Source organism: Eubalaena glacialis, chromosome 4, assembly GCF_028564815.1.
Source record: "Eubalaena glacialis isolate mEubGla1 chromosome 4, mEubGla1.1.hap2.+ XY, whole genome shotgun sequence".
Lineage (NCBI taxonomy): Eukaryota > Metazoa > Chordata > Mammalia > Artiodactyla > Balaenidae > Eubalaena > Eubalaena glacialis.
The window spans coordinates 170168466-170188606 of NC_083719.1; the positions used below are offsets into that span (position 1 = coordinate 170168466).

At 39.7% G+C, this 20141-nt stretch overlaps 1 pseudogene; it reads right to left on the reverse strand.

Annotated features, from left to right (window-relative positions):
- Nucleotides 1-329: 329 nt before the first annotated feature.
- The window catches only part of LOC133090635 (TGF-beta-activated kinase 1 and MAP3K7-binding protein 2-like), a 32716-nt pseudogene continuing 12904 nt past the window's right edge, over nucleotides 330-20141 (reverse strand).

Here is a 20141-nt window from a genome sequence, read left to right on the forward strand (position 1 = left end):
ATGTGTTTAGGTGATGTCACTTAGCAACACGATGGAGAGTCTCTAGGTCAGAGAACTCTGAAGGGCCTTAGTAGCTTGGGGCCTTATAACTGCAAGACCTTATCTAAAATATGTTGGATGAGGTTTCAAGGAGGTATACAAAGGCAGTCTCTGAATGTCTAAAACTTTGCTTGTTTGGGCTATTTTAAATAAAAATTTGAGTTTTGTGATAACAGGCTTTTAAGCTAAGGGTAGCAGCCTGCTGTGAAGAAATAAACAACCTAGGAGCTGATACACAGAGGCCATATTTGACTCATTTATATAACACACACCAAACACTCAAGTGCTCCTCACTGGGTGCCTTTGCCCTTCACTGTCTTCAGGGATTTGTTCAGTGAGACACAAAAAGATGCAGTCATCACCTTCTGCAGAGATGCCTTGGACACTTTTGCTTCCTTTGCATCCTTTGGACACTTGGTGAAAGCTGAGGCAGACAGAGGCCAAGAAAGAAGGAGATGGGACCCAATGATGGAGAGGAGGTTTCCAGATTCTTGGTTTTAGAGACCAGTAAACAGAACTTTGAGGAAGAGCTGCAGGGAAAAATAAATAAAGAGTGAGAATGTGGTGCCAGATCTCCAAGACTACCCACCTAGATTCTCCATGTGGCTCTCTACCTGAGAGCTCATCAGGCTCATTCCACACATAGTCAGGGCCAGCTGGAAGTGCTGGGGACTTCATACTGAGACCAGCCTCCATTACTGTGGGATGAGAGCTGGTAGAGAAGTACCCCTTGGTGGGCCTAAGTCTCAAGCGGGCTCTGTAGAGTAGTAGCTGGCTCAGTAACCCACACTTTACCAGTGACTTTCCCTTCCCTGTGTCACTCCTGCCTTCTCCCACTGGTGTTTCCCAATGAATTCATATCAGGGTCTGCTTGTGCCATCTGTTAGAAACTCTACCATGTACTAGCTTCATAGCCTTGTAACTTCTCTAGCCTCATTTATAGAATGTGAGTCACAGTGGAACCCACCTAATAGTGTTAATATGAGGATTAAAGAAGTTAATACATGGAAGTGTTTGGAACAGTGTTTGGCATGTAACAGATGCTCAATAAATGTTAACTATGAGAATTATTGTTAATTTGCCAACTTTTTGTTTCACCAAGTTAAGGCATTAAAAACAATGCCCTTTCCATTTGCCATCACCACCTATCCTCTCACATGCCTTTCCTCCTGCAATCCGTTCTGCATAGACCACCCAGATCCTTCTAAAGCCTCTGGTCATCAGGGACACTCCCTTGCTCAAAACCTCCCAGAGATTCAAAATAAAATCCACAGCTCCTTCCTTGGCCCATGTGGCCCTGCACTGCTGCCCACGAGTCTCTCTTAGACCACACCTTGCCTCACCCCACTCTGCCCCAGTCTTCCTGACAGCTCCAGAACACACCACGCTTGCTTTCTCCTCAGACCCTCTGTTCTCACAGTGCTTCTGCCAGAACTTTCTTCCCCTCGTGTCTGCAGGGCTCACCTCTCCATTTCTGTAGGTTGGCTCTAATGTCCCTTTCAGAGAGGCAGGGACAGAAAGGGGATTGTCTAGGGGACCACCTCCCCCCACTTCCCTCACTCAGTTTCCTTCTCCTGCACTGGTCAGCCTCCAGTGTATCAGGCATGCATTTGGTTCTGTGTTCATAGCCTGAGCTCCACTATCCCCGGGGTATGTCTGGCCCACAACAGGTGGGAGGAATGAATGTTGAATGAACGGACACCTAGAGAAAAGACAGCACATTTTACTTCCCAAACTCGCAGAATAAAGCATGGACTTGAAACAGAGTTTGTTATTTACCCCAGGAGTGGTGCCAGTGGGCACTGGAGAACCCTGCTATTGTCACTGCCCATGGGAGAGGCTGGTGAAAGCCAAGCTCTTCTCTTCAGAAGAAGGCATCTCTGTACTTTCAAAGCAAAAATTGAATCAGAGAAGGTTAAACAGGCAAGGAAAACTTTATTCAAAGCTATTACCATAGGGGAGAGAGGCCAGAACTCAGTCTGAACTCAACTCCATTGAGGCAGAGGGGGAAGAGTTTTTAAGGGCTGGGGTGAGCTAGTGGGAAAGTACTGGAGTACATTAGAGAGAAGTCAGAGCCATTTGTGTTTGCTAATTGGCTTTATCCTGAGGTAAAATAAACTTCTGCCTTAGTGTCAGGAGGTAGTTTTGCAATTCCGAGCAAGGCACCCACTCACCAGAGAGACTGGGAAGTAGGCGTGCTGTCTCCATCGATGATGACATTTCAAAGGGATGGCTCCAGATTCTTGAGAAAAACTTCTCTGGGTTGTAAAATTGTCAAGAGGCTTTAAAAAGATATACATCTCTTGTAAAGATAAATGATTTACAATTGCAAGTTTTCTAAAGTAAATGCTCTGAGAAAAGAGAGGTCAGGGGCTTAGGGTCTGGAGGAAACCTGCTAAAGTTTAGTCAATCTGAGGGGAATGGCAAGGCCACCTTGTTCAGTGCCTGTTGTTCTCATACACACACTTACACGTATAATTTCAGGGAGTTTGAAAGCTCCTGAGCTCATCCCCAGACCTGGATGTAAAGACAGGTGATTTTGGAGGTGAAAGGGCAAGAGCAGCTGGGCTTAGATGGCTGAGAGACAAGAATAAGGAAGAGGAAAGACTAGAAAGAAAAGCAGCAGCTCAGGCAGTGGGGAGGCAGAGTCTGAAACACACAAAGTGGGGGAGCTCCGCAGTGGAGACCACCTGTGTTGGGAGGGCTTGGGTGGGGGCATGTGTGGGCATGCATGGATCTGTGTCCCTTGAGTCCTGGAAGGGGACAGGGAGAGCTGCAGGCCTCCGGCAGGTTGTATGTGCCCTGTGGATTCTTGAAGAACTGGTTTTCTTTCTTTCTTCTTCCTCTTCTTTTTTGAAAATCATTCCATTGAAGTATGATTGACATGCAAAAAGCTATGTGTATTTAACATATACAACTCTGTGAGCTTAGGGTTCATCACTAACATCAAAGTCATAAACATACCCATCACCTCCCAAAGTTTCTTCCTGCGCCCTTCAAAATTATTATTTTTTATGTGTGGTAACAACACAACATAAGATCTCTGCTCTTTGCAAATGTTAACTGTATAATATAGTATTTTTATCCATAGGCACTATAGTTTTCTGACCAGAGTGATGAAGGGGGCAGGAGAGGGGAGGATGCTAGGCAGAGGCCTGCTGCAGCTCACAGAGGCCTGGTTTGGTCACCCTTTTGCTTCTCTCCCTTCTCTTCTCCTCCACCTTGATTCCAGCCTGGCCAGTGTGCACTTCCAGACAGGGAAGAGGGCCCCTGCTCCTCTGTCCTTCCCACCGGTCCATTTCCCTCAGTCCCTCCAGCCAACCTGGATCTGCTCCCATGTCTGAACTCATTCTGACCACTTCCCTATGCTGCCACTGGAGTGGTCTGCTCAGGGCTGCCTCAGGTGCTCTGAGATAGGCACCAGATCCAGGTTCCTGCACTGGCTCCTGCCCCTCTCCTTTCCTCAGGGCTCCTTTGGTGTGTGAGTCCTGCCCAGCCTCCACCCATCTCCTGTGCAAATGTTCTTCTTTGGTTTGCTATGCATATGGCTAAACCCTTGTTACCTTGGGGCAGATACACCACACAATCCGCACCCAGCTAGCCCTCCAAGCCTTCTCATCTTGCAATCTCCACTGACTTCAGTTTTCCCCTATAATAGTCATCACAACAGCCATGCATGGTAAGGGTGTCCTGTGCCCAGGAGCTCTGCCCTGGGTATGTACAGACAGTCTTGGTCTCATCCCTCAGCAACCCATCCTGGAGTGCACCTCAACATTTGTCACCATCGAGAATGCTTTCTTTGAAATAGCCTTTACTTTCAAAAACATGAATTATTTACAAATATTTTAAAAATAAATTGCTTTATTCAGCTTATGTAAGTTCTGCAAAATTCTTTTAAACTTTAAAAATGAAATAGACAACTAAAAGAAGAAAATAACTACCATAAACTCAGATAATCACTCCTGAAATTTCAGTATGTGTTTTTAGTCTCTTCTACTTATTTTTGAATCAGTTGACTTCAATTGTTTAAATAGAGTTTTGCACCCTGATCTCTAATCTTAATAATGTCCCATGAGCATTGCTGCATACATATTAGTACCTCCTCATGATGGTATTAATTCCATCACATAGGTGTCCTGTAGTTTACTCATTATCTTCTGATTGGGAATATTGGTTGCTCTTAATTACTGGTCATGACAGGGATGCTTCCCAGAGTGGGCTCCAGACAGTGGACTGCTGGGGAGAGACATCTTCCCCTTCCTGAAGTAGGTCCTAACCATCTGGCAGGGTAGTTTGGCACTAGGTACTTGCACCTGGCTAGGAGGCAGGCACATGGCTGCATTTTCCAAGACCTCTCATTCTGCTGGGATCTTTACTTCACAAGGGCCATGTGTTCAGTATCTGAGCTCCCGGGGTGCTTTAGGCACCCTGGCATGGGGATCTCTGCCTGAGCTCAGGTGCTCTCAGCTCCTGCTTTGCATGACCTTCCCTAGATGTCCTGCCACCTTTGCTGTTAAAGGCACTTTGCATCCTTCAACCATGCCCATAGTTTTCCTTCTGTGATCCCTCAGGGTCTTGGGTGACAACCATGAAGTTCTGGGATAAACACTTGTGCACAAGCTTTCTCTGCATAGAATAGATTCTCTGAAGTGGGAATATTTAATTAGAATGTAGAAACCTTTGAAGGTTCTTGATTTATAGGCTGTCTGTTCAATTTCTGCTCTCAGCAGGGTCTGGAAGCCCCTGAACCAGTAGTAAGACTTCTAGTAGAGTAACAATTTAACAGCAACACTAGCAAGTTTCACTCATCTGGTGGAAGAAAGTAGCACATGGTTTAAATCTCCAGGCCTTTACTGGGTTGGATGTGAATGTTTCCCCCCTGTACCCTCACCCCCACCCTTGGGTTTCTTGTTCTGCTCATATCTTGGCCCTCCATCCATTGGTGTCTTAGTGTTTTCCTCTCAATTTGGTCCCTTCACATACTCACATTCTCTGCTATTTGTCTATTTTTCTGTGTACTATTTCCACCCACAGACTCTTGAATTCCAATAAGCTGATTTCTGATTCAAATTTTCTAAACTTCCAGGTCTTCCAATCTCCTTGAGTTCTTTAAGTTTTGGTTATATATAAAAATATATATATTCAAGATATCCAAATAGATTTTATTAATAAAACATGTCATAGCTTATTTGTATGTCTTCACATAGAATGGCAGATGAAGCTGAAACACAAGGTCTATTTTTTAAAACAAAGACTTTGGTCTGTGGTTGAACTGACTGGGATTGAGCTGTTTCTTCCCTTTTACAACATGCAAAGCTTATGGTCAAGGATCTGACACTCACAGATGACTGCGACCATCTTATTCATGCTTAGGGTCCATGCCAGGCATTTCCAATAGGGGACATTCTGTTCTCTCATTCTTGGCTGTATTTCAGCTCTCCCTTTAGCTTTGATTCTAAGCATTAACACTGTCTTTTAAAATGAATTATATTATTTCTTAAAATTTTTTTGCGGTAAAATATACATAACATAGAACTTACCATTTTAACCATTTTAAAATGAACAATTCAGTGACATTAAGTATGTTCACAGCACTGTGCGACCATCACCACTGTTCGTCTCTGGAGCTTTTTCATCATCTCAAACTGAAATGCTACACACACTAAAAATTTCTATTGTTTCTCATGCTTGATTTCACTCAGTTATATACATTTCTGATCCCCTGGATATTTGTTTACTTATAAAATATATCATCAAAATAAAGAGCTGCTTGAGATTGCTTCAGTTGTTCAGGTTTGCTTGTTTTCTTTTTTTCAGCTTTTCTTCCACTACCCTAAATATAGCTAGCCTTCTTTTTGAAATGCATATAATATTGCCACCAATTCAGTTTCGAAAATTGATTGCCCAAAAAGGAAAGCCTTTAAAATTCCCTCCAAAAAGGCTGTGGGTACTGCTGCTGTTGCTGGTTTTGAAAGTATTTCCTTATAATCTATTGTGAAAGTTCTGCAGGACACCTGGCAGATGAAGCAAGACTAACTTGCCACTCAGTCAGTAGGCTGATCTATCTTTTGTTTTAAACTTCCCCAAATAAGACACAAAATTGTGTTCTTGTCACCCATCACAAAACTCAGTGTACAATGTGACCTAAACACATTATTCCTGTGTTTTCTGCACTTCACTGTGTAGTGTCTGTAGACATTCACAGAACACTGGCACTTCTGAGTGCAAAGAACAATATCAGTAAAGAAAAGTTATTTGGAGCATTGTTTCATTTCATTATTGATGTGTGATTTTAAGGCATTGCTTTTCTCAGACAAGGCTTTAAAAACATGATTATGTTTAACTATTAAAAGAAAAAAAAAGAAAATTAGTTAACAAAGTACTTCTACATTCTCCAAAAAAGATATACAAATGGCCAATAAGCCCATGAAAAGATGGTCAACATCATTAGCCACTAGGGAAATGCAAATCAAAACCACAATGAGATACCACTTCACACCCACTTGGATGGCTATAATAAAAAAGACAAAGAGGGGGAGGGGCAAGATGGCGGAAGAGTAAGACGCGGAGATCACCTTCCTCCCCACAGATACATGAGAAATACATCTACACGTGGAACTGCTCCTACAGAACACCCACTGAACGCTGGCAGAAGACGTCAGACCTCCCAAAAGGCAAGAAAATCCCCACGTACTTGGGTAGGGCAAAAGAAAAAAGAAATAACAGAGACAAAAGAATAGGGACGGGACCTGCACCAGTGGGAGGGAGCTGTGAAGGAGGAAAGGTTTCCACACACTAGGAAGCCCCTTCGTGGGCAGAGACTGCGGGTAGCAGAGGGGGGAAGCTTCGGAGCCACGGAGGAGAGCGCAGCCACAGTGGTGCGGAGGGCAAAGCGGAGATTCCCGCACAGAGGAGCGGTGCCGACCAGCACTCACCAGCCCGAGAGGCTTGTCTGCTCAGCCGCCGGGGCGGGCGGGGGCTGGGAGCTGGGGCTCGGGCTTCGGTGCTGGCCGGGAGGGAGTCCGGGAAAAAGACTGCAGCTGCCAAAGAGGCAAGAGAATTTTTCTTGCCTCTTTGTTTCGCGGCGCGCAAGGAGAGGGGATTCAGAGCGCCGCCTAAACGAGCTCCAGAGACGGGCGCGAGCCGCGGCTATCAGCGCGGATCCCACAGCAACAGGGACGCAGAGGGAAAAACGGAGAGATTCCCGCACAGAGGCTCGGCGCCGAGCAGCACTCACCAGCCCGAGAGGCTTGTCTGCTCACCCGCCGGGGCGGGCGGGGGCTGGGAGCTGAGGCGCGGGCTTCGGTCGGATCCCAGGGAGAGGACTGGGGTTGGCTGCGTGAACACAGCCTGAAGGGTCTAGCGCACCACAACTAGCCGGGAGGGTGCACGAGAAAAAGTCTGCAGCTGCCGAAGAGGCAGGAGACTTTTTCTTGCCTCTTTGTTTCGCGGCGTGCAAGGAGAGGGGATTCAGAGCGCCACTTAAACGAACTCCAGAGACGGGCGCGAGCCGCGGCTATCAGCGCGGACCCCAGAGACGGGCATGAGACGCTAAGGCTGCTGCTGCCGCCACCAAACAGCCTGTGGGCGAGCACAGGTCATTCTCCACACCGCCCCTCCCGGGAACCTGTGCAGCCCGCCACGGCCAGGCTCCCGTAATCCGGGGACAACTTCCCCGGGAGAGCGCACGGCGCGCCTCAGGCTGCTGCAACGTCACGCCGGCTTCTGCCGCCGCAGGCTCGCCCCGCCTCCTCCGTACCGCTCCCTCCCCCCGGCCTGACTGAGCCAGAGCCCCTGAATCAGCTGCTCCTTTAACCCCGTTCTGTTTGGGCGGGGAACAGACGCCCTCAGGGGACCTACATGCAGAGGCGGGTCCAAATCCAAAGCTGAACCCCGGGAGCTGTACGAACAAAGAAGAGAAAGGGAAATCTCTCCCAGCAGCCTCAGAAGCAGCGGATTAAAGCTCCACAAACAACTTGATGTGCCTGCATCTGTTGAATACCTGAATAGACAACGAATCATCCCAAATTTAGGAGATGGACTTTGGGAGCAGGATATATTAACTTTTCCCCTTTTCCTTTTTTTTGTGAGTGTAGATGTGTATGCTTCTGGGTGAGATTTTGTCTGTATAGCTTTGCTCTCACCGTTAGTCCTAGGGTTAGGTCCGTCCGTTTTTTTGTTTTTTTTTTTGGCTTAAAAATTTTTTTTTTCCCTAATAAATGTTTTCTTAATAATTTTTTCCTTATTTTCTATTTTTAAAAAAATTTTTAATAAGTTTTTTCACATTTTTTATTTTAAAAAATTAAAAAATTTTTTTTCTTAATAAATTTTTTCTAAATAATTTTTTTCTTATTTTTAGTATAAAAAATTAATAAATCTATTTTTAAAAATTAAAAAAAATTTTTTTCTTAATAAATTTACTCTTAATAATTTTTTTTCTTATTTTTTATTATAATTGCTTTATTTTATTTTATTTTATCCTCTTTTTTTCTTTCTTTCCATTTTTTCTCCCTTTTATTCTGAGCCGTGTGGATGAAAGGCTCTTGGTGCTCCAGCCAGGCATCAGGGCTGTGCCTCTGAGGTGGGAGAGCCAACTTCAGGACACTGGTCCACAAGAGACCTCCCAGCTCCACGTAATACTAAACGGCGAAAATCTCTCAGAGATCTCCATCTCAACATCAAGACCCAGCTTCACTCAACGACCAGCAAGCTACAGTGCTGGACACCCTATGCCAAACAACTAGCAAGAGAGGAACACAGCCCCATCCATTAACAGAGAGGCTGCCTAAAATCATAATAAGGCCACAGACACCCCAAAACACACCACCAGACGTGGATGAACCCACCAGAAAGACAACATCCAGCCTCATCCACCAGAACACAGGCACTAGTTCCCTCCACCAGGAAACCTACACAACCCACTGAACCAACCTTAGCCACTGGGGACAGATACCAAAAACAACGGGAACTACGAACCTGCAGCCTGTGAAAAGGAGACCCCAAACACAGTAAGATAAGCAAAATGAGAAGACAGAAAAACACACAGCAGATGAAGGAGCAGGGTCAAAACACACCAGACCTAACAAATGAAGAGGAAATAGGTAGTCTACCTGAAAAAGAATTCAGAATAATGATAGTAAGGATGATCCAAAGTCTTGGAAATAGAATAGACAAAATGCAAGAAACATTTAACAAGGACGTAGAAGAACTAAAGAGGAACCAAGAAACGATGACAAGCACAATAAATGAAATTAAAAATACTCTAGATGGGATCAATAGCAGAATAACTGAGGCAGAAGAACGGATAAGTGACCTGGAAGATAAAATGGTGGAAATAACTACTGCAGAGCAGAATAAAGAAAAAAGAATGAAAAGAACTGAGGACAGTCTCAGAGACCTCTGGGACAACATTAAACGCACCAACATTCGAATTATAGGGGTCCCAGAAGAAGAAGAGAAAAAGAAAGGGACTGAGAAAATATTTGAAGAGATTATAGTTGAAAACTTCCCTAATATGGGAAAGGAAATAGTTAATCAAGTCCTGGAAGCACAGAGAGTCCCATACAGGATAAATCCAAGGAGAAACACACCAAGACACATATTAATCAAACTATCAAAAATTAAATATAAAGAAAACATATTAAAAGCAGCAAGGGAAAAACAACAGATAACACACAAGGGCATCCCCATAAGGTTAACAGCTGATCTTTCAGCAGAAACGCTGCAAGCCAGAAGGGAGTGGCAGGATATACTTAAAGTGATGAAGGAGAAAAACCTACAACCAAGATTACTCTACCCAGCAAGGATCTCATTCAGATTGGATGGAGAAATTAAAACCTTTACAGACAAGCAAAAGCTGAGAGAGTTCAGCACCACCAAACCAGCTTTACAACAAATGCTAAAGGAACTTCTCTAGGCAAGAAACACAAGAGAAGGAAAACACCTACAATAACAAACCCAAAACATTTAAGAAAATGGGAATAGGAACATACATATCGATAATTACCTTAAATGTAAATGGATTAAATGCTCCCACCAAAAGACACAGACTGGCTGAATGGATACAAAAACAAGACCCATATATATGCTGTCTACAAGAGACCCACTTCAGACCTAGAGACACATACAGACTGAAAGTGAGGGGATGGAAAAAGATATTCCATGCAAATGGAAATCAAAAGAAAGCTGGAGTAGCAATTCTCATATCAGACAAAATAGACTTTAAAATAAAGACAATTACAAGAGACAAAGACGGACACTATATAATGATCAAGGGATCGATCCAAGAGGAAGGTATAACAATTGTAAATATTTATGCACCCAACATAGGAGCACCTCAATACATAAGGCAAATACTAACAGCCATAAAAGGGGAAATCGACAGTAACACAATCATAGTAGGGGACTTTAACACCCCACTTTCACCAATGGACAGATCATCCAAAATGAAAATAAATAAGGAAACACAAGCTTTAAATGATACATTAAACAAGATGGACTTAATTGATATTTATAGGACATTCCACCCAAAAACAACAGAATACACATTTTTCTCAAGTGCTCATGGAACATTCTCCAGGATAGATCATATCTTGGGTCACAAATCAAGCCTTGGTAAATTTAAAAAAATTGAAATCGTATCAAGTATCTTTTCCGACCACAACGCTATGAGACTAGATATCAATTCCAGGAAAAGATCTGTAAAAAATACAAACACATGGAGGCTACACAATACACTACTTAATAACGAAGTGATTACTGAAACAATCAAAGGGGAAATCAAAAAATACCTAGAAACAAATGACAATGGAGACACGACGATCCAAAACCTATGGGATGCAGCAAAAGCAGTTCTAAGAGGGAAGTTTATAGCAATACAAGCCTACATCAAGAAACAGGAAACATCTTGAATAAACAACCTAACCTTGCACCTAAAGCAATTAGAGAAAGAAGAACAAAAAAACCCCAAAGCTAGCAGAAGGAAAGAAATCATAAAGATCAGATCAGAAATAAATGAAAAAGAAATGAAGGAAACAATAGCAAAAATCAATGAAACTAAAAGCTGGTTCTTTGAGAAGATAAACAAAATTGATAAACCATTAGCCAGACTCATCAAGAGAAAAAAGGAGAAGACTCAAATTAATAGAATTAGAAATGAAAAAGGAGAAGTAACCACTGACACTGCAGAAATACAAACGATCATAAGAGATTACTACAAGCAACTCTATGCTAATAAAATGGACAACCTGGAAGAAATGGACAGATTCTTAGAAATGCACAACCTGCCGAGACTGAACCAGGAAGAAATAGAAAATATGAACAGACCAATCACAAGCACTGAAATTGAAACTGTGATTAAAAATCTTCCAACACACAAAAGCCCAGGACCAGATGGCTTCACAGGCGAATTCTATCAAACATTTAGAGAAGAGCTAACACCTATCCTTCTCAAACTCTTCCAAAATATTGCAGAGGGAGGAACACTCCCCAACTCATTCTACGAGGCCACCATCACCCTGATACCAAAACCAGGCAAAGATGTCACAAAGAAAGAAAACTACAGGCCAATATCACTGATGAACATAGATACAAAAATCCTCAACAAAATACTAGCAAACAGAATCCAACAGCACATTAAAAGGATCATACACCATGATCAAGTGGGGTTTATTCCAGGAATGCAAGGATTCTTCAATATACGCAAATCAATCAACGTGATACATCATATTAACAAACTGAAGGAGAAAAACCATATGATCATCTCAATAGATGCAGAGAAAGCCTTCGACAAAATTCAACACCCATTTATGATAAAAGTCCTGCAGAAAGTAGGCATAGAGGGAACTTTCCTCAACATAATAAAGGCCGTATATGACAAACCCGCAGCCAACATTGTCCTCAATGGTGAAAAACTGAAACCATTTCCACTAAGATCAGGAACAAGACAAGGTTGCCCACTCTCACCACTATTATTCAACATAGTTTTGGAAGTGTTAGCCACAGCAATCAGAGACGAAAAAGAAATAAAAGGAATCCAAATCGGAAAAGAAGAAGTAAAGCTGTCACTGTTTGCAGATGACATGATACTATACATAGAGAATCCAAAAGATGCTACCAGAAAACTACTAGAGCTAATCAATGAATTTGGTAAAGTAGCAGGATACAAAATTAATGCACAGAAATCTCTTGCATTCCTGTATACTAATGATGAAAAATCTGAAAGTGAAATTAAGAAAACACTCCCGTTTACCATTGCAACAAAAAGAATAAAATACCTAGGAATAAACCTACCTAAGGAGACAAAAGACCTGTATGCAGAAAATTATAGGACACTGATGAAAGAAATTAAAGATGATACAAATAGATGGAGAGATATACCATGTTCTTGGATTGGAAGAATAAACATTGTGAAAATGACTCTGCTACCCAAAGCAATCTACAGATTCAATGCAATCCCTATCAAACTACCACTGGCATTTTTCACAGAACTAGAACAAAAAATTTCACAATTTGTATGGAAACACAAAAGACCCCAAATAGCCAAAGCAATCTTGAGAACGAAAAATGGAGCTGGAGGAATCAGGCTCCCTGACTTCAGACTATATTACAAAGCTACAGTAATCAAGACAGTTTGGTACTGGCACAAAAACAGAAATATAGATCAATGGAACAGGATAGAAAGCCCAGAGATAAGCCCACGCACATATGGTCACCTTATCTTTGATAAAGGAGGCAAGCATATACAGTGGAGAAAAGACAGCCTCTTCAATAAGTGGTGCTGGGAAAATTGGACAGGTACATGTAAAAGTATGAAATTAGAACACTCCCTAACACCATACACAAAAATAAACTCAAAATGGATTAAAGACCTAAGTGTAAGGCCAGACACTATCAAACTCTTAGAGGAAAACATAGGCAGAACACTGTATGACATAAGTCACAGCAAGATCCTTTTTGACCCAGGTCCTAGAGAAATGGAAATAAAAACACAAATAAACAAATGGGACCTAATGAAACTTAAAAGCTTTTGCACAGCAAAGGAAACCATAAACAAGACCAAAAGACAACCCTCAGAATGGGAGAAAATATTTGCAAATGAAGCAACGGACAAAGGATTAATCTCCAAGATTTACAAGCAGCTCATGCAGCTCAATAACAAAAAAACAAACAACCCAATCCAAAAATGGGCAGAAGACCTAAATAGACATTTCTCCAAAGAAGAGATACAGATTGCCAACAGACACATGAAAGAATGCTCAACATCTTTAATCATTAGAGAAATGCAAATCAAAACTACAATGAGGTATCATCTCACACCGGTCAGAATGGCCATCATCAAAAAATCTAGAAACAATAAATGCTGGAGAGGCTGTGGAGAAAAGGGAACACTCTTGCACTGTTGGTGGGAATGTAAATTGATACAGCCACTATGGAGAACAGTATGGAGGTTCCTTAAAAAACTAAAAATAGAACTACCATATGACCCAGCAATCCCGCTGCTGGGCATATACCCTGAGAAAACCATAATTCAGAAAGAGTCATGTACCAAAATATTCATTGCAGCTCTGTTTACAATAGCCAGGACATGGAAGCAACCTAGGTGTCCATCATCGGATGAATGGATAAAGAAGATGTGGCACATATATACAATGGAATATTACTCAGCCATAAAAAGAAATGAAATGGAGGTGTTTGTAATGAGGTGGATGGAGTTAGAGTCTGTCATACAGAGTGAAGTAAGTCAGAAAGAGAAAAACAAATACAGTATGCTAACACATATATATGGAATCTAAGGGAAAAAAAAAAAAAAGAGGTCATGAAGAACCTAGTGGCAATATGGGAATAAAGACACAGACCTACTAGAGAATGGACTTGAGGATATGGGGAGGGGGAGGGGTGAGATGTGACAGGGTGAGAGAGTGTCATGGACATATATACACCACCAAATGTAAAATAGATAACTAGTGGGAAGCAGCCGCATAGCACAGGGAGATCAGCTCGGTGCTTTGTGACCACCTAGAGGGGTGGGATAGGGAGGGTGGGAGGGAGGGAGATGCAAGAGGGAAGAGATATGGCAACATATGTATATGTGTAACTGATTCACTTTGTTGTAAAGCAGAAGCTAGCACACCATTGTAAAGCAATTATACTTCAATAAAGATGTTTAAAAAAAAAAAAAAGACAAAGAATAACAAGTGTTGGTGAGGTTTTAGAGAAATTATAACCCTCATACACTGCTGGTGGGAATTTAAAATGATACAACTACTTTGGAAAACAGTCTACAGTTTCATAAACAGTTAAACATAGAGTTACCACATGACCCAGCAATTCCATTTCTACGTATATATTCAAGATATTTGAAAACATATATTTACACAAAAACTTGTACATGAATGTTTATAACAACCTAACAATACAACATTCATAACATAACAGCATAAAAATTTTGTAATTGTCAAAAAGTGGAAACAACCCAACTGTCCATCAATTGATGGATAAATAAAATCTGGTCTATTCAAAGAGTGGTATAATATTCAGTTATAAAAAGAAATGAAGTCCTGATAAGTGCTAAAACATAAATGAATCTTGAAAACTTTATGCTAAGTGAAAGAAACTAGACACAAAGACCATATATTGTATAATTCCATTTATGTGGAATGTCCAGAACAGGCAAATATATAGAGACAGAAAGTAGATGAATGTTTGTCTAGGGCTGATGGTGGGGGGTAGAGGGACAGAGTGGTGATGACTAAAGGTGCACAGTTCTTTTGGGGTGGGGAAAATATTCTAAAACTGATAGTAGTGATGATTGTACGACTCTGAGACTACACTAAAAACCATTGAATTGTATACTTTAAAATGGGTGAATTGTATGATATATGAATTACATCTCAATAAAACTCTTTAAAAAAGACTATCATTTTATATCTTTAGAGAGATAAGAAAATAATATAGAAGAAAAGAAGTCTCCTAAAGCAGACTTTACAGTAAGTGAAGCACTGGAGCATTGGGCTGCAGACTGCACAGGTGATGCATGCCCCTTTCTTGCCAACTGTACACTTTCAATAATGGCATCAAATAATGGAGGCCATTATAAGAAAGGCAAAGGCAAGGCCAAGAGTCTCACAGATTTGGGAAGTTCCTCCCTGCCGACTGGTACATTTGGCAGCAGTTTAAATAGTTGAACTTTTTCCTTTTTGTTATATGTATAGAGTTTCACTAAAAGTTTCACAAATAGAAAAGCTACCATTCTTTAAATTTTTTTTTTAAATTGAAGTATAGTTGATTTACAATGTTATATTAGTTTCAGGTGCACAACATAGTAATTTGATATCTTTATAGACTATACTCCATATTAAAGTTACTATAAAATATTTGTTATATTCACTGTTCTCTACAATACATTTTTCTATGTTATGTATTTTATACGTAGTAGTTTGTGCTTCTTAAACACCTTCCCCTATCTACCACTTCCCACATCACTTTCCCCCACTGGTAACCACTAGTTTGTTCTCTGTAACCATAAGTCTATTTCTGGTTTCTGATATTCATGAATTTTTTTTATTTTTTAGAATCCACATACAAGCGATAACATACAGTGTTTGTCTTTCTCTGTCTGACTTACTTCACTGAGCATAATACACTCCAACCATGTTGTTACAAATGACAAAATTTCATTCTTTTTTATGTCTGAGTAATATTTGATTGTGTATATATATATATATATATATATATATAATTTTCTTTTCCATTCATGTGTTTATGGACACTTAGGTTGCTTCCATATCTTGGGTACTATAAAGAGTAGTAGCCAAGTTATGGGTTGTTCATTTTTTTGATATTGAGTTGCATGAGCTGTTTGTATATTTTGGAAATTAACCCCTTGTTGATTGCATCATTTACAATTTTCTCCCATTCTGTAGATTGTCTTTTCATTTTGTTGATGGTTTCCTTTGCTGTGCAAAAGCTTTTAAGTTTAATTAGGCCCCATTTCTTTATTTTTGCTTTTATTTATTTTGCCTTGGGAGACTGATCTAAGAAAATATTGCTACGATTTATGTCAGAGAATGTTTTGCCTGTGTTCTCTTCTAGGAGTTGTATGGTGACCTGTCACATTTAGGCCTTTAAACAATTTTGAGTTTTTAGAAAATATGGTGTGAGGAAGTGTTATAATTTCATTGATTTACATGATGCTGTCCAGCTTTCCCAACACCACTTGCTGACGGGATTGTCTTTTTTCCATTGTATATTCTTAGCTCTTTTGTTGAAGATTAATTGACTGTAGGTGTATGGATATTTGTTGTCTTTTTTGACAATAGCCATTCTGACAGGTGTGAGGTGATATCTTGTGGTTTTGATTTGCATTTCCCTGATGGCTAGTGATGTTGAACATCTTTTCATGTGCTGGTTGGCCATCTGTATGTCTTCTTTGGAAAAATGATTTCTACTCAGGTCTTCTGTCCAGTTTTCAATTGGGTTGTTTGTTTTTCGATATTGAGTTGTATGGGCTCTTTATATATTTTGGATATTAACCCCTTATCAGTCATATGATTTACAAATATTTTCTCTCATTCAGTAGGCTGGCTTTTCATTTTGTTGATGATTTCCTTTGCTGTGTGAAAGCTTTTAATTTTAATTAGATCCCATTTGTTTATTTTTTATTATTTTTTTCAATTTGTATTTTGGTTTATTGATTTTTTTAACATCTTTATTGGAGTATAATTGCTTTACAATGGTATGTTAGTTTCTGCTTTATAACAAAGTGAATCACCCTTTGTTTATTTTTGCTTTTCTTTCCCTTGCCTGAGGAGATAGATCCAAAAAAATATTGCCAAGACTTATACCAAAGAGTGTACTGCTTACATTTTCTTCTAGGAGTTGTATGGTTTCTGGTCTTACATTTGGGTCTTTAATCCATTTTGAGTTTATTTTTGCATATGGTGTGAGAAAATGTTCTAATTTCATTCTTTTACATGTAGCTGTCCAGTTTTCCCAACACCACTTATTGAAGAGACTGTCTTTTTCTATAGTGTATTTTGGCCTCCTTTGTCATAGGTTAATTGACCATATGTGAATAGGTTTATATTCTGTTCCACTGATCTATGTGTCTGTTTTCGTGCCTACCACGCTGTTTTGATTACTGTAGCCTTATAGTTATAAAGTAATATAGTCTGAAGTCAGAGAGCATGATACCTCCAGCTTTATTATTTTTCTCAAGATTACTTTGGCTCTTCAGGGTCTTTTGTGATTCAATATAAATTTAAGAATTATTTGTTCTACTTCTGTGAAAAATGTCATGGGTATTTTGATAGGGATTCCATTAAATCTGTAGATTGCTTTGGGTTGTATGGACATTTTAACAATATTAATTATTCCAGTCTATGAACATGAAGTATCTTTCCATTTCTTCGTATTGTCTTCAATTTCCTTCATTAATGTCTTATAGTTTTCATAGTGTAAGTCTTTCACTTCCTTGGTTAAGTTTATTCCTAGGTATTTCTTTTAGATGCAATTGTAAATGTGACTGTTTTCTTGCTTTCTTTCTGGTAGTTCTTTATTAGTGTATAGAAAAACAACAGATTTCTTTATGTTAATCTTGTATTCTACAACTTAACTGAATACATTTATTAGTTCTAATAGTTTTTGTGGTGGAGACTTCAGGGTTTTCTATATATAATATAAAGTCATCTGCAAATAGTGACAGTTTTACTTCTTCCCTTCCAATTTGGATGACTTTCTTTTTTTTTTTTTTTTTGGTCTGATTGCTGGGGCTAAGACTTCTGATACTATGTTAAGTAGAAATGGCGAGAGTGGGCATCCTTGTCTTGTTCTTGATTTTAGAGGGAAAGCTTTTAATTTTTCACCATTGAGTATAATGTTAGCTGTGAATTTGTCATTATGACCTTTATTACGTTGAGATATGTTCCCTCTATACCAACTTTGTTGACATTTTTTTTTAACCTTGAACTGGTATTGAATTTTATGTTTTATCAAGTACTTTTCCTGTGTCTATTGAGATGATCATGTGATTTTTATCTTTCATTTTGTTAATGTGGTGTATCACATTGATTTGCAGATAATGAGCTATCCTTGCTTTCATGGAATAAATCCCACTTGATCATTATGTATGATCTCTTTTCATATATTGTTGAATTTGGTTTGTTAATATGTTGGTGTAGATTTTTAAATTTATATTCATCAGAGATATAGATCTGTAATTTTCTCTCTTTTTTTGTAGTGTCTTTGCCTTTGGTATCAGGATAATGGTGATCTTTTAGAATGCGTTTGGGAGTGTTCCCTCCTCTTCAATTTTTTGAAATAGTTTGAGAAGGACAGGTATTAAATCTTCTTTATAAGCTTCATAGAATTCCCTTGTGAAGTTTCTCTATTCTTTACTTCTTCTTTTAGTCTCTTCCCTTGTAGTTTGGTGAGTTTTTAAATGTTATGCTATGTTCCTTTCTATTTAATTTTTGAATGTCTATTACAGATTTTTGATTTGTGGTACCATGGAGTTCATATATGTTGACCTGTAACTATATCTACTTGTTTTAAACTGTTAGTCATTTAAGGTCAAATGTATTCTAAAAGATCAAGCATTTCCCCCACATTTTGGGGTGGTTTTTTTTTTTTTGATGTCATATATTACATTTTTATGTTTATCCCTTAAAGTTTATTGTATTTGTAGTTGATTTTACACTTTTAGTCCTTTAACTTTTGTACTAGGTTGTTTAAGTGGCTGATTCACAGCCTTTACTATTTATTTGCCTTTGCTAGTGGGATTTTTCTTTTCCTATAAATTCTTACTTCTTGTTATAACCTTCTCTTTTCCACTTAAAGAAGTCCCTTTAACAGTTCTTGTAATGTCAATTTAGTATTGATGAATTATTTTAGTTTCTGCTTGTCTGAGTAGCCCTTTATCTCTCCTTCAATTCTGAATGATAACCTTGCTGAGTGGAATATCTTAGATTGTAGGTTTTTCCCCTTCATCCCTTTAAATATGTCATGCCACTGCCCTCTGGTCTGCAAAGTTTCTACTGAAAAATCAGCTGTTAGCCTATGGGAGTTCCCTTGTATGTGACTCTTTGTTTTTCTCCTGCTGCCTTTAGAATTATTTCTTTATGTTTAACTTCTTCCATTTTAATTATGATACGTCTTGGTGTGGGTCTCTTTGGGTTCATCTTCTTTGGGACTCTCTGTGATTCCTGTACCTGGACATTTGTTTTCTTCTTCAAGTTTGGGAAGTTTTCAGACATAATTTCATCAAATTCTCTTTCCTTCTCCTTCTGCAACCCTTATAATTTGAATGTTAGTATGCTTGATGTAGTCCCAGAGGTCTCTTAAATTGTCCTCATTAAAAATTTTTTTTTCTTTTTGTTGTTCTGATTGGGAGACTTGTTATTCTATCTTCTAGATCGCTTATGCATTCTTCTGGATCACCTAATCTGCTCTTAATTCCCTCTAGTGTGTTTTTCTTTTCATTTATTGTATTCTTTGGCTCCTTTTTTTCTATTTTCCAGTTCCTTATTAAAATTCTCACTGTGTTCATCTATTCTTTTCCCAAGTTCAGTTAGCATTCTTATTATTAACACTTTGAACTCTATCTGGTAAATTATTTACCTCTGTTTCATTAATTGTTTTTTTTTTTTTAATTAATTAATTTATTTATTTATTTTTGGCTGTGTTGGGTCTTCGTTGCTGTGCGCGGGCTTTCTGTAGTTGCGGTGAGCGGGGGCTACTCTTCGTTGCGGCGTGCGGGCTTCTCATTGTCGTGGCTTCTCTTGTTGTGGGGCACGGGCTCTAGGAGTGCAGGCTTCAGTAGTTGTGGCACGAGGTTTCAGCAGTTGTGGCTTGCGGGCTCTAGAGCTCAGGCTCAGTATTTGTGGTGCACGGGCTTAGTTGCTCCACGCATGTGGGATCTTCCCAGGCCAGGGCTCGAACCCGTGTCCCTTGCATTGGCAGGCAAATTCTTAACCACTGCGCCACCAGGGAAGCCCTCATTAATTGTTTTTTTCAGGTTTTTTTTCTTGTTTTTTTTTTATTTCCATTTGAAACAGATTCCTCTGTCTTCTCATTTTGTTTAACTCTCTCTGTCTCTATGAAAT